The following is a 10704-nucleotide window of genomic DNA, read 5'->3' on the forward strand; positions in this document are numbered from 1 at the left end:
GGGGGAGTGCTGCTCAGCGTGAGGTAATACAGTAGGGGGAGGAGCAGCGTGAGGTAATACAGTAGGGGGAGTGAGAGGTAATACAGTAGGGGGAGTGCTGATCAGCGTGAGGTAATACAGTATTGGGAGTGCTGCTCAGCGTGAGGTAATACAGTAGGGGGAGTGCTGCTCAGCGTGAGGTAATACAGTAGGGGGAGGTGCTGCTCAGCGTGAGGTAATACAGTACGGGGGTGTGATGCTCAGCGTGAGATAATACAGTAGGGGGAGTGCTGCTCAGCGTGAGGTAATACAGTAGGGGGAGTGCTGCTCAGCGTGAGGTAATACAGTAGGGAGAGTGCTGCTCAGCATGAGGTAATACAGTAGGGGGAGTGCTGCTCAGCATGAGGTAATACAGTAGGGGGAGTGCTGCTCAGCGTGAGGTAATACAGTAGGGGGAGTGCTGCTCAGCGTGAGGTATTACAGTAGGGGGAGTGCTGCTCAGCATGAGGTAAAACAGTAGGGGGAGTGCTGCTCAGCGTAAGGTAATACAGTAGGGGGAGTGCTGCTCAGCATGAGGTAAAACAGTAGGGGGAGTGCTGCTCAGCGTGAGGTAATACAGTAGGGGGAGTGCTGCTCAGCGTGAGGTAATACAGTAGGGGGAGTGCTGCTCAGCGTGAGGCAATACAGTAGGGGGAGTGCTGCTCAGCATGAGGTAATACAGTAGGGGGAGTGCTGCTCAGCATGAGGTAATACAGTAGGGGGAGTGCTGCTCAGCGTGAGGTATTACAGTAGGGGGAGTGCTGCTCAGCATGAGGTAATACAGTAGGGGGAGTGCTGCTCAGCGTGAGGTAAAACAGTAGGGGGAGTGCTGCTCAGCGTGAGGTAATAGAGTAAGGGGAGGAGCAGCGTGAGGAAATACAGTAGGGGGAGTGAGAGGTAATACAGTAGGGGGAGGAACAGCGTGAGGTAATACAGTAGGGGGAGTGAGAGTTAATACAGTAGGGGGACTGCTGCGCAGCGTGAGGTAATACAGTAGGGGGAGTGCTGCTCAGCGTGAGGTAATACAGTAGCGGGGAGTGCTGCTCAGCGTAAGGTAATACAGTAGGGAGGAGTGCTGCTCAGTGTGAGGTAATACAGTAGGGGGAGTGCTGCTCAGCGTGAGGTAATACAGTAGGGGGAGTGCTGCTCAGCGTGAGGTACTACAGTAGGGGGAGGTGCAGCGTGAGGTAATACAGTAGGGGGGAGTGCTGCTCAGCGTGAGGTAATACATACAGTAGGGGGAGTGCTGCTCAGCGTGAGGTAATACAGTAGGGGGTGCTGCTCAGCGTCAGGTAATACAGTAGGGGGAGTGCTGCTCAGCTTGAGGTAATACAGTAGCGGGGAGTGCTGCTCAGCGTTAGGTAATACAGTAGGGGGAGGTGCAGCGTGAGGTAATACAGTAGGGGGGAGTGCTGCTCAGCGTAAGGTAATACAGTAGGGGGGAGTGCTGCTCAGCGTGAGGTAATAGAGTAGGGGGAGTGCTGCTCAGCGTTAGGTAATACAGTAGGGGGAGTGCTGCTCAGCGTGAGGTAATACAGTAGGGGGAGGTGAAGCGTGAGGTAATACAGTAGGGGTAGTGCTGCTCAGCGTGAGGTAGTACAGTAGGGGGAGTGCTGTTCAGCGTGAGGTAATACAGTAGGGGGAGTACTGCTCAGTGTGAGGTAATACAGTAGGGGAGTGCTGCTCAGCGTGAGGTAATACAGTAGGGGGAGTGCTGCTCAGCGTGAGGTAATACAGTAGGGGAGTGCTGCTCAGCGTTAGGTAATACAGTAGGGGGAGGTGCAGCGTGAGGTAATACAGTAGGGGGGAGTGCTGCTCAGCGTAAGGTAATACAGTAGGGGGGAGTGCTGCTCAGCGTGAGGTAATAGAGTAGGGGGAGTGCTGCTCAGCGTTAGGTAATACAGTAGGGGGAGTGCTGCTCAGCGTGAGGTAATACAGTAGGGGGAGGTGAAGCGTGAGGTAATACAGTAGGGGTAGTGCTGCTCAGCGTGAGGTAGTACAGTAGGGGGAGTGCTGTTCAGCGTGAGGTAATACAGTCGGGGGAGTACTGCTCAGTGTGAGGTAATACAGTAGGGGAGTGCTGCTCAGCGTGAGGTAATACAGTAGGGGGAGTGCTGCTCAGCGTGAGGTAATACAGTAGGGGAGTGCTGCTCAGCGTAAGGTAATACAGTAGGGGGAGTGCTGCTCAGCGTGAGGTAATAAAGTAGGGAGAGTGCTGCTCAGCGTGAGGTAATACAGTAGGGGGAGTGAGAGGTAATACAGTAGGGGGAGGAACAGCGTGAGGTAATACAGTAGGGGGAGTGAGAGTTAATACAGTAGGGGGACTGCTGCGCAGCGTGAGGTAATACAGTAGGGGGAGTGCTGCTCAGCGTGAGGTAATACAGTAGGGGGAGTGCTGCTCAGCGTGAGGTAATACAGTAGGGGGAGTGCTGCTCAGCGTGAGGTAATACAGTAGCGGGGAGTGCTGCTCAGCGTAAGGTAATACAGTAGGGAGGAGTGCTGCTCAGCGTGAGGTAATACAGTAGGGGGAGTGCTGCTCAGCGTGAGGTAATACAGTAGGGTGAGTGCTGCTCAGCGTGAGGTACTACAGTAGGGGGAGGTGCAGCGTGAGGTAATACAGTAGGGGGGAGTGCTGCTCAGCGTGAGGTAATACAGTAGGGGGAGTGCTGCTCAGCGTGAGGTAATACATACAGTAGGGGGAGTGCTGCTCAGCGTGAGGTAATACACTAGGGGGTGCTGCTCAGCGTCAGGTAATACAGTAGGATGAGTGCTGCTCAGCGTGAGGTAATACAGTAGCGGGGAGTGCTGCTCAGCGTAAGGTAATACAGTAGGGGGGAGTGCTGCTCAGCGTGAGGTAATAGAGTAGGGGGAGTGCTGCTCAGCGTTAGGTAATACAGTAGGGGGAGTGCTGCTCAGCGTGAGGTAATACAGTAGGGGGAGGTGCAGCGTGAGGTAATACAGTAGGGGGGAGTGCTGCTCAGCGTGAGGTAATACATACAGTAGGGGTAGTGCTGCTCAGCGTGAGGTAGTACAGTAGGGGGAGTGCTGTTCAGCGTGAGGTAATACAGTAGGGGGAGTGCTGCTCAGTGTGAGGTAATACAGTAGGGGGAGTGCTGCTCAGCGTGAGGTAATACAGTAAGGGGAGTGCTGCTCAGCGTGAGGTAATACAGTAGGGGGAGTGCTGCTCAGCGTGAGGTAATACAGTAGGGGGAGTGCTGCTCAGCGTGAGGTAATACAGTAGGGGGAGTGCTGCTCAGTGTGAGGTAATACAGTAGGGGGAGTGCTGCTCAGCGTGAGGTAATACAGTAGGGGGAGGAGCAGCGTGAGGTAATACAGTAGGGGGAGTGCTGCTTAGCGTGAGGTAATACAGTAGCGGGAGTGCTACTTAGCGTGAGGTAATACAGTAGGGGGAGTGCTGCTCAAATGTATTGTTTTATGTGTTCTCAACTTTCGTCCTCACAAGGACATACTCAAGAGAACACACTCGGAGCACGAGTGTGTAGAGCACGGTAGTATGCATATTGAGAAACACCCAAGGAGTGGCAAGGAGTGGAATGTAAGCAGAAGACTGGTACTCAGGTTAGAATGTCTCTGCTGTAACCAAGAAGTCTGACCTTGACATCTAGCCACTTAGCTAGCAAGTTAGCAAACCAGATGCACAGCTGGACCCTGTGCTGGACATAATGTATTTAACACATCTTATATTTCTTATAGTTATACTTAACTTAATTATACGCAGTGGCGTAGCATGCAGACTCCGCTAAGCGGGGGTGCCCCTAACCCCCCCAAAAAATATAATTTTTTAAACAGTATTGAAATTCATTCTGTCTGTATTTTGAAATACCACGGTATACATCGTAAATGGTATATTGCCCAAGCCTACTGCTCTCTTCTACTCTGAACATATAGAAACTTGCTCTATACCCATTTACACTCCAGACCATTCTCAAGGCCCATACTGCAGACCCCCTCCAGACAGAAGAAATTCTGAGTTCTAATAGTATATCATCACCAAGGAGACAGCTGACATTAGAATCCTGATTTCATGAAAAACTCAGTAACCATGTCTGCAGGGTTTCATCTGTATTTGTCCCTCTATATTGTTTAGCATACAAATAAAATTTGACTTGCAGCCCCAGTGAAAGTCACAGGCAATTCCTTGGCACACACAGGACATCAGGGATTCCTTTCCACTCCCTCCCTCCATCTCTTCTTTCCTCTCCCCTCCCTCCATCTCTTCTTCCCTCTCCCCTCCCTCCATCTCTTCTCCCCTCTCCCCTCCCTCCATCTCTTCTCCCCTCTCCCCTCCCTCCATCTCTTCTTCCCTCTCCCCTCCCTCCATCTCTTCTTTCCTCTCCCCTCCCTCCATCTCTTCTTTCCTCTCCCCTCCCTCAAGCTCTTCGTTCCTCTCCCCTCCCTCCATCTCTTCGTTCCTCTCCCCTCCCTCCATCTCTTCTTTCCTCTCCCTCCCTCCATCTCTTCTTTCCTCTCCCTCCCTCCATCTCTTCTTTCCTCTCCCTCCCTCCATCTCTTCTTTCCACTCCCCTCCCTCCATCTCTTCTTTCCTCTCCCTCCCTCCATCTCTTCTTTCCTCTCCCTCCCTCCATCTCTTCTTTCCTCTCCCTCCCTCCATCTCTTCTTTCCTCTCCCCTCCCTCCATCTCTTCTTTCCTCTCCCCTCCCTCCATATCTTCTTTCCTCTCCCCTCCCTCCATCTCTTCTTTCCTCTCCCCTCTCCCTCCATCTCTTCTTTCCTCTCCCCTCTCCCTCCATCTCTTCTTTCCTCTCTCTCCCCTCCCTCCATCTCTTCTTTCCTCTCTCTCCCCTCCCTCCATCTCTTCTTTCCTCTCCCCTCCCTCCATCTCTTCTTTCCTCTCCCTCCCTCTAATTCTTCTTTCCTCTCCCTCCCTCTAATTCTTCTTTCCTCTCTCTCCCCTCCCTCCATCTCTTCCTCTCTCTCCCCTCCCTCCATCTCTTCTTCCCTCTCCCCTCCCTCCATCTCTTCTTTTCTCTCCCTCCCTCCATCTCTTCTTTCCTCTCCCCACCCTCCATCTCTTCTTTCCTCTCCCTTCCTCCCTCCATCTCTTCTTTCCTCTCCCCTCCCTCCATCTCTTCTTTCCTCTCCCTCCCTCCCTCCATCTCTTCTTTCCTCTCCCATCTCCCCTCCCTCCATCTCTTCTTTCCTCTCCCCTCCCTCCATCTCATCTTTCCTCTCCCTCCCTCCATCTCTTCTTTCCTCTCCCCTCCCTCCATCTCTTCTTTTCTCTCCCTCCCTCCATCTCTTCTTTCCTCTCCCCACCCTCCATCTCTTCTTTCCTCTCCTTCCCTCCCTCCATCTCTTCTTTCCTCTCCCCTCCCTCCATCTCTTCTTTCCTCTCCCTCCCTCCCTCCCTCCATCTCTTCTTTCCTCTCCCCTCTCCCCTCCCTCCATCTCTTCTTTCCTCCCCCCTCTCCCCTCCCTCCATCTCTTATTTCCTCTCCCTCCCTCCATCTCTTCTTTCCTCTCCCCTCCCTCCATCTCTTCTTTCCTCTCCCTCCCTCCCCTCCCTCCTTTCTCTTCTTTCCTCTCCCTCCCTCCATCTCTTCTTTCCTCTCCCCATCTCTTCTTTCCTCTCCCCTCCCTCCATCTCTTCTTTCCTCTCCCTCCCTCCCCTCCCTCCATCTCTTCTTTCCTCTCCCTCCCTCCCCTCCCTCCATCTCTTCTTTCCTCTCCCTTCCTCCCCTCCCTCCATCTCTTCTTTCCTCTCCCCTCTCCCCTCCCTCCATCTCTTCTTTCCTCTCCCCTCCCTCCATCTCTTCTTTCCTCTCCCTCCCTCCATCTCTTCTTTCCTCTCCCCTCCCTCCATCTCTTCTTTCCTCTCCCTCCCTCCATCCCTTCTTTCCTCTCCCCTCTCCCCTCCCTCCATCTCTTCTTTCCTCTCCCCTCCCTCCATCTCTTCTTTCCTCTCCCTCCCTCCCCTCCCTCCATCTCTTCTTTCCTCTCCATCCCTCCATCTCTTCTTTCCTCTCCCCTCTCCCCTCCCTCCATCTCTTCTTTCCTCTCCCCTCCCTCCATCTCTTCTTTCCTCCCCCTCCCTCCCCTCCCTCCATCTCTTCTTTCCTCTCCCCTCTCCCCTCCCTCCATCTCTTCTTTCCTCTCCCCTCCCTCCATCTCTTCTTTCCTCTCCCCTCCATCCATCTCTTCTTTCCTCTCCCCTCCATCCATCTCTTCTTTCCTCTCCCCTCCATCCATCTCTTCTTTCCCCTCCCCGTCCAGCTGATTTCTGATTACTCCCTCATGTCAACCTGATTCAGCCAGTCTGAGCCAAGGGAAGGGACATGCCTTCTATATGGTTCTGATTTCTGATTACTCCCTCATGTCAACCTGATTCAGCCAGTCTGAACCAAGGGAAGGGACATGCCTTCTATCTGGTTCTAGACACATAATGTCTTTGTGTTAATGACCTGGAGATGAATGGTGCATTTGTCTTCAGGATAGGCCAACTAGTGATGCATGGGTTGACTCATAACTCGCAGTCCCCGCGGATAGAGGCATTAAATATTGTGTGGATGAAGAGCGGGCGGGTTGAATAAAGAGAAAACAATACCTTTAAAAAAATGTATCATTATTGTGTAATTTATATCTATAGGCTACATGGAGGTTTGTCATTATTTTAATCTGGCATTAGTGCATCGGCCTGAACTTCAGGTTCTTGCTGTACCTGAGCCAAACAGCCAATCCCAAAATGCTTTTGGGAACGGCAGAAAAAGTTAACAATCCACAGGAGGCAAAAAGGACAATGTCGGAGTTTAATTCAATAAGAGAAAAGTTGTGAAAGGGAGAGTTGAAAATGAAGAGAAGGGAGGGCCAGAAAAGTAACGTTTGGGAAAGAATTGCTAAGAGGATAAAAGGCTACATCATGTGTGATGATTGTGAAGTACTACAAATTCCAGTCACAAGACGGGGACATCAAGAGAACTGTAGACTACTGTTCAGATGCTATGTGAGAGGTTATAGACCTACAGTCAGTGTCCAGATTTCAGTTTCCATTTAACCCCTTCATATATAGTGCAGAGTTAAGCACTTCTTCCGGTAAAACTATCAGCTCTACTGACGCTATCTAACTGAGCATTGGCATTCTCTCCAGATGCTGAAAGAAAGAAATCACATTTCTCTACTCCTGTTCCCAAGTTAACATGCCATTGCTCAGTTAGATAATGTCAGTAGAGCTGTTGTCTTTATCAGCATCATAAAAGCTGATAGTATTTAAAACCAAATAAAATATGCATGCAAGCCGAACTGAAATCTTATCAGAAACATGTTGGGTTGTTTTCACAGCTTTCCATTTCCTTACAACCGGTCACACTGACGTCATTTGGAAATTCTGCCCAATTTTTTTCTTCTTCCAGTTAAGAGTCATTGCATTGTCTCCCCCGTCCCTAAACGTCTTTGCTCCACGAAGGAAGCAGAGATGACAGAGGAAACTTTACCGACGTTAACTATATAGACATAGTACCACAGTATGAGTCATAATACCCATAAAACCTAGCAGTCAAATAGGTAAATGGTTCTAATCGTTTTTCCACCATTCATTTCTCCCATAGGAACACTTAAAATAAGGGCTGTTTCATGTCGGCTTACCCTGACGTTTTGATGACCATATAAATCTCTCTAGAAAGGGCCTCCCGAGTGGCGCAGTGGTCTAAGGCACTGTTTCGCAGAGCTAGCTGTGCCACTAGAGATTCAGGGTTCAAGTCCAGGGTCTGTCGCAGCCGGCCACGACAGGGAGACCCATAGGGCGGCACACAATTGGCCCAGCGTCGTCTGGGTTAGGGGAGGGTTTGGTCGGCAGGGATGTCCTTGTCCCATCACGCACTAGCGACTCCTGTGGCTGGCCAGGCGCAGTGCACGTTGCCAGGTATACGGTATTTCCTCCAACACATTGGTGCGGCTGGCTTCCTGGTTGAATGGGCAGGGTAAAAAATTCTAAAATGTTAAATCTCTAGGACAAGGTAACTTTGCTAATTAGCTGCTAATGTGGCTTTCATAAATCCCTGCAAGTATTGGGTTGTGTTTCGGAGGACGCACGGCTCTCCCGAGTCCGTAGGGGAGTTGCAGTGATGAGACAAGACTGTAACTACCAATTGAATACTACAAAATTGTGGAGAAAACAGGGTAAAAAAAAAAATCTAAAATGTTAAATCTCTAGGACAAGGTGACTTTGCTAATTAGCTGCTAATGTGGCTTTCATAAATCACTGTTTGCAAAGGTGTCAGTTAGTGATGGAAGTTTGCAGGGATTTGTAGTTTTGAATGATGATGCTAATTAAATTTTTTGAATCGGAGAGTAAATAGAGCCGAATATATTGATAAAAATCACCTTGTCCAAGAGAGATTTACATGGTTATCAAAATGTCATGCCAGGGTAAGTCTACATGAAACACAGACCTTACTTTAAGTGTTTTTAAAAATCCATTATCAGAAAAATGAATGGTGGAAAAATGATTAGAACCATTTCCATTTGACCACAGTGGCCTGTTGAATGTTGTCCCACTCCACTTCAATGACTGTGCAAAGTTGCTGGATTTTGGCAGGAACTGGAACAAGCTGTAGTACATATCGATCCAGAGCATCCCAAACATGCTCAGCGGGAATCATGTCTGGTGAGTATGCAAGCCACAGAAGAATAGGATATTTTCAACTTCTAAGAATTGTGTACAGATTCTTGCAACATGGATTATGTGGATTTAAATTGCCATTGATAAAATGCAATTGTGTTCATTGCCTGTAGTTTATGCCTGCCCCATACCATAACCCCACCACCACCACCACGGGGCACTCGTTTCACAATGTTGACATCAGCAAACCGCTCACCCACACAACACCATACACGTGGTCTGTGGTTGTGAGGCCAGTTGGACACATGGCCAAATTCTCTAAAATGACCTTGGAGGCGGCTTATGGTAGAGAAATGAACATTCAATTCTCTGGCAACAGCTCTGGTGGACATTCCTGCAGTCAGCATGCCAATTGCACACTCCCTCAAAAGACTTCTTGATATGCAACACTTGATAGGTGGATGGATTGTCTTGGCAAAGGAGAAATTATCACTAACTGGGATGTAAACAAATATGTTGACAACATTTGAGAGAAAAAAGCTTTTTGTGGGTATGGAACATTTCTGGGATCTTTTATTTCAGCTCATGAAACATGTGACCAACACTTTACATGTTGCATTTATATTTTTGTTCAGTGTATAATTACAGAAGAGAAGCTGAATGTATCTAATTACAGACAAGTTGAGCAACAAATTGCCCGCCAAAATGTCGGAAATTAGAGGCAGAAACATCTAAATCAGACAAAAAAAACTGCACCCCGTCAAAAAAATCGTTCTGTCATCTGACTGTAGCCTAGAGCACATTTTCTATATTAGCGGGATAGACTCGGGTGCGGGCCTCAGAGTTCCACTTTATCACATAAAGTCGGACGGTTGCTGATGGGTTACTAGCAATTGCGTGCAGAAACAAACAGCTGACCTGCGCACCTCTTATGGCCTAAAATACATCATAACCAACAATTCATATCCTGGTCAAAGCTCTTTGATATTAATTGTTGGCAATCAGTTTCATATTTTGCAACAACGTTACACAGTAGTCCGCATTGTAACCTATTGTTGTTGTGCAACAGCTTTCACAGCATTGATTTTGTCTTAATCTATTGTACAGTTTCATAAAGTTTCATAAAGTTTCATAAAGTAATTGTTCTCCGTAGATGAAATACCTATACATGGCTGCCAACGACCTGTCGGGCTGGAAAAGTAATTCGCCTTATTTGAATTCAGAAATCAAAAGTTTAGCTCTAAGCAAAGCCGTTTTCTAATTCGATGAAACACTTTCATTCATAGAGTCGCTAAAGCAGGTCAATTCAACTGTTGATGCATTTCTGTGACAGGCGCAGTTTATGACACACAAACCATGACATTTGAAAGTGCAACAAATGTTCACAAAAGCGCGTCAGACTTTTCACAATCCTTTAAAAATAACGGTTAAACTGTTAAAGCATTACCTTGGCCTCCACGCAAGGGATGATTCAATCCATGGGATGGAAGAAACTAGGCTGCAGAAAAGCTCTGGTTAGTACAGTACATACCGCCCGAACACCGCTGCTCTCTGACTAATTATCTCTGGCTGGACCTCTGCTACTTTATTCATTGAAGGGGGAGGTACAAACCTTTGAGTCCTCACAGGCATACCCTCTACCTCTCCATTGACTGTCCTATTCACAGGCAAACCTAAACAACGGCCCGTCCCGCTTTTATCGAAAGCCTATTGTAATGTCTTTAATAATTTTTTATCAAATAAAATAAATGGCATATCCCTGTTTAAATAAATAAAGTATGTTTTGTGTTGTAACAAACTGGCGTTCGGGGGAACAATGAGTATTCCACAATGTGATATTCTGAAAAACGATACAAAAAGAACACTGGAATTAATTTCAAATCTGGATAAATAAACAATAATCTATAATGCTGTTACAGTAATGAAGGACGCTATAGTACACTTGATCAAAGACTGGAGAACCATCAGGCCTTTGCTAACATATAAATATTTAGTTTTTTGACAACACCACAACATGGTAGCAGCACAACATTACAAAAACACAAGATGGTAGCACAACTACACCACAACATGACCCCAAGGCAACATGA

The 10704-nt window shown here is 48.3% G+C and overlaps 1 protein-coding gene across 1 annotated transcript in view; it reads right to left on the minus strand.

The window, feature by feature from the left end:
- fbln2 (fibulin 2) overlaps positions 1 to 10208 on the minus strand; it is a 125523-nt gene extending 115315 nt beyond the window's left edge. The window contains exon 1 of the mRNA XM_036984360.2: positions 10062 to 10208. The gene's annotated coding sequence lies outside the window, so the exon portion shown is untranslated. The remainder of the gene's footprint in view (positions 1 to 10061) is intronic.
- Between the last annotated feature and the right edge of the window lie 496 nt (positions 10209 to 10704).

Source organism: Oncorhynchus mykiss, chromosome 7, assembly GCF_057628025.1.
Source record: "Oncorhynchus mykiss isolate SJ-2025 chromosome 7, ASM5762802v1, whole genome shotgun sequence".
NCBI classification, from domain to species: Eukaryota; Metazoa; Chordata; class Actinopteri; order Salmoniformes; family Salmonidae; genus Oncorhynchus; species Oncorhynchus mykiss.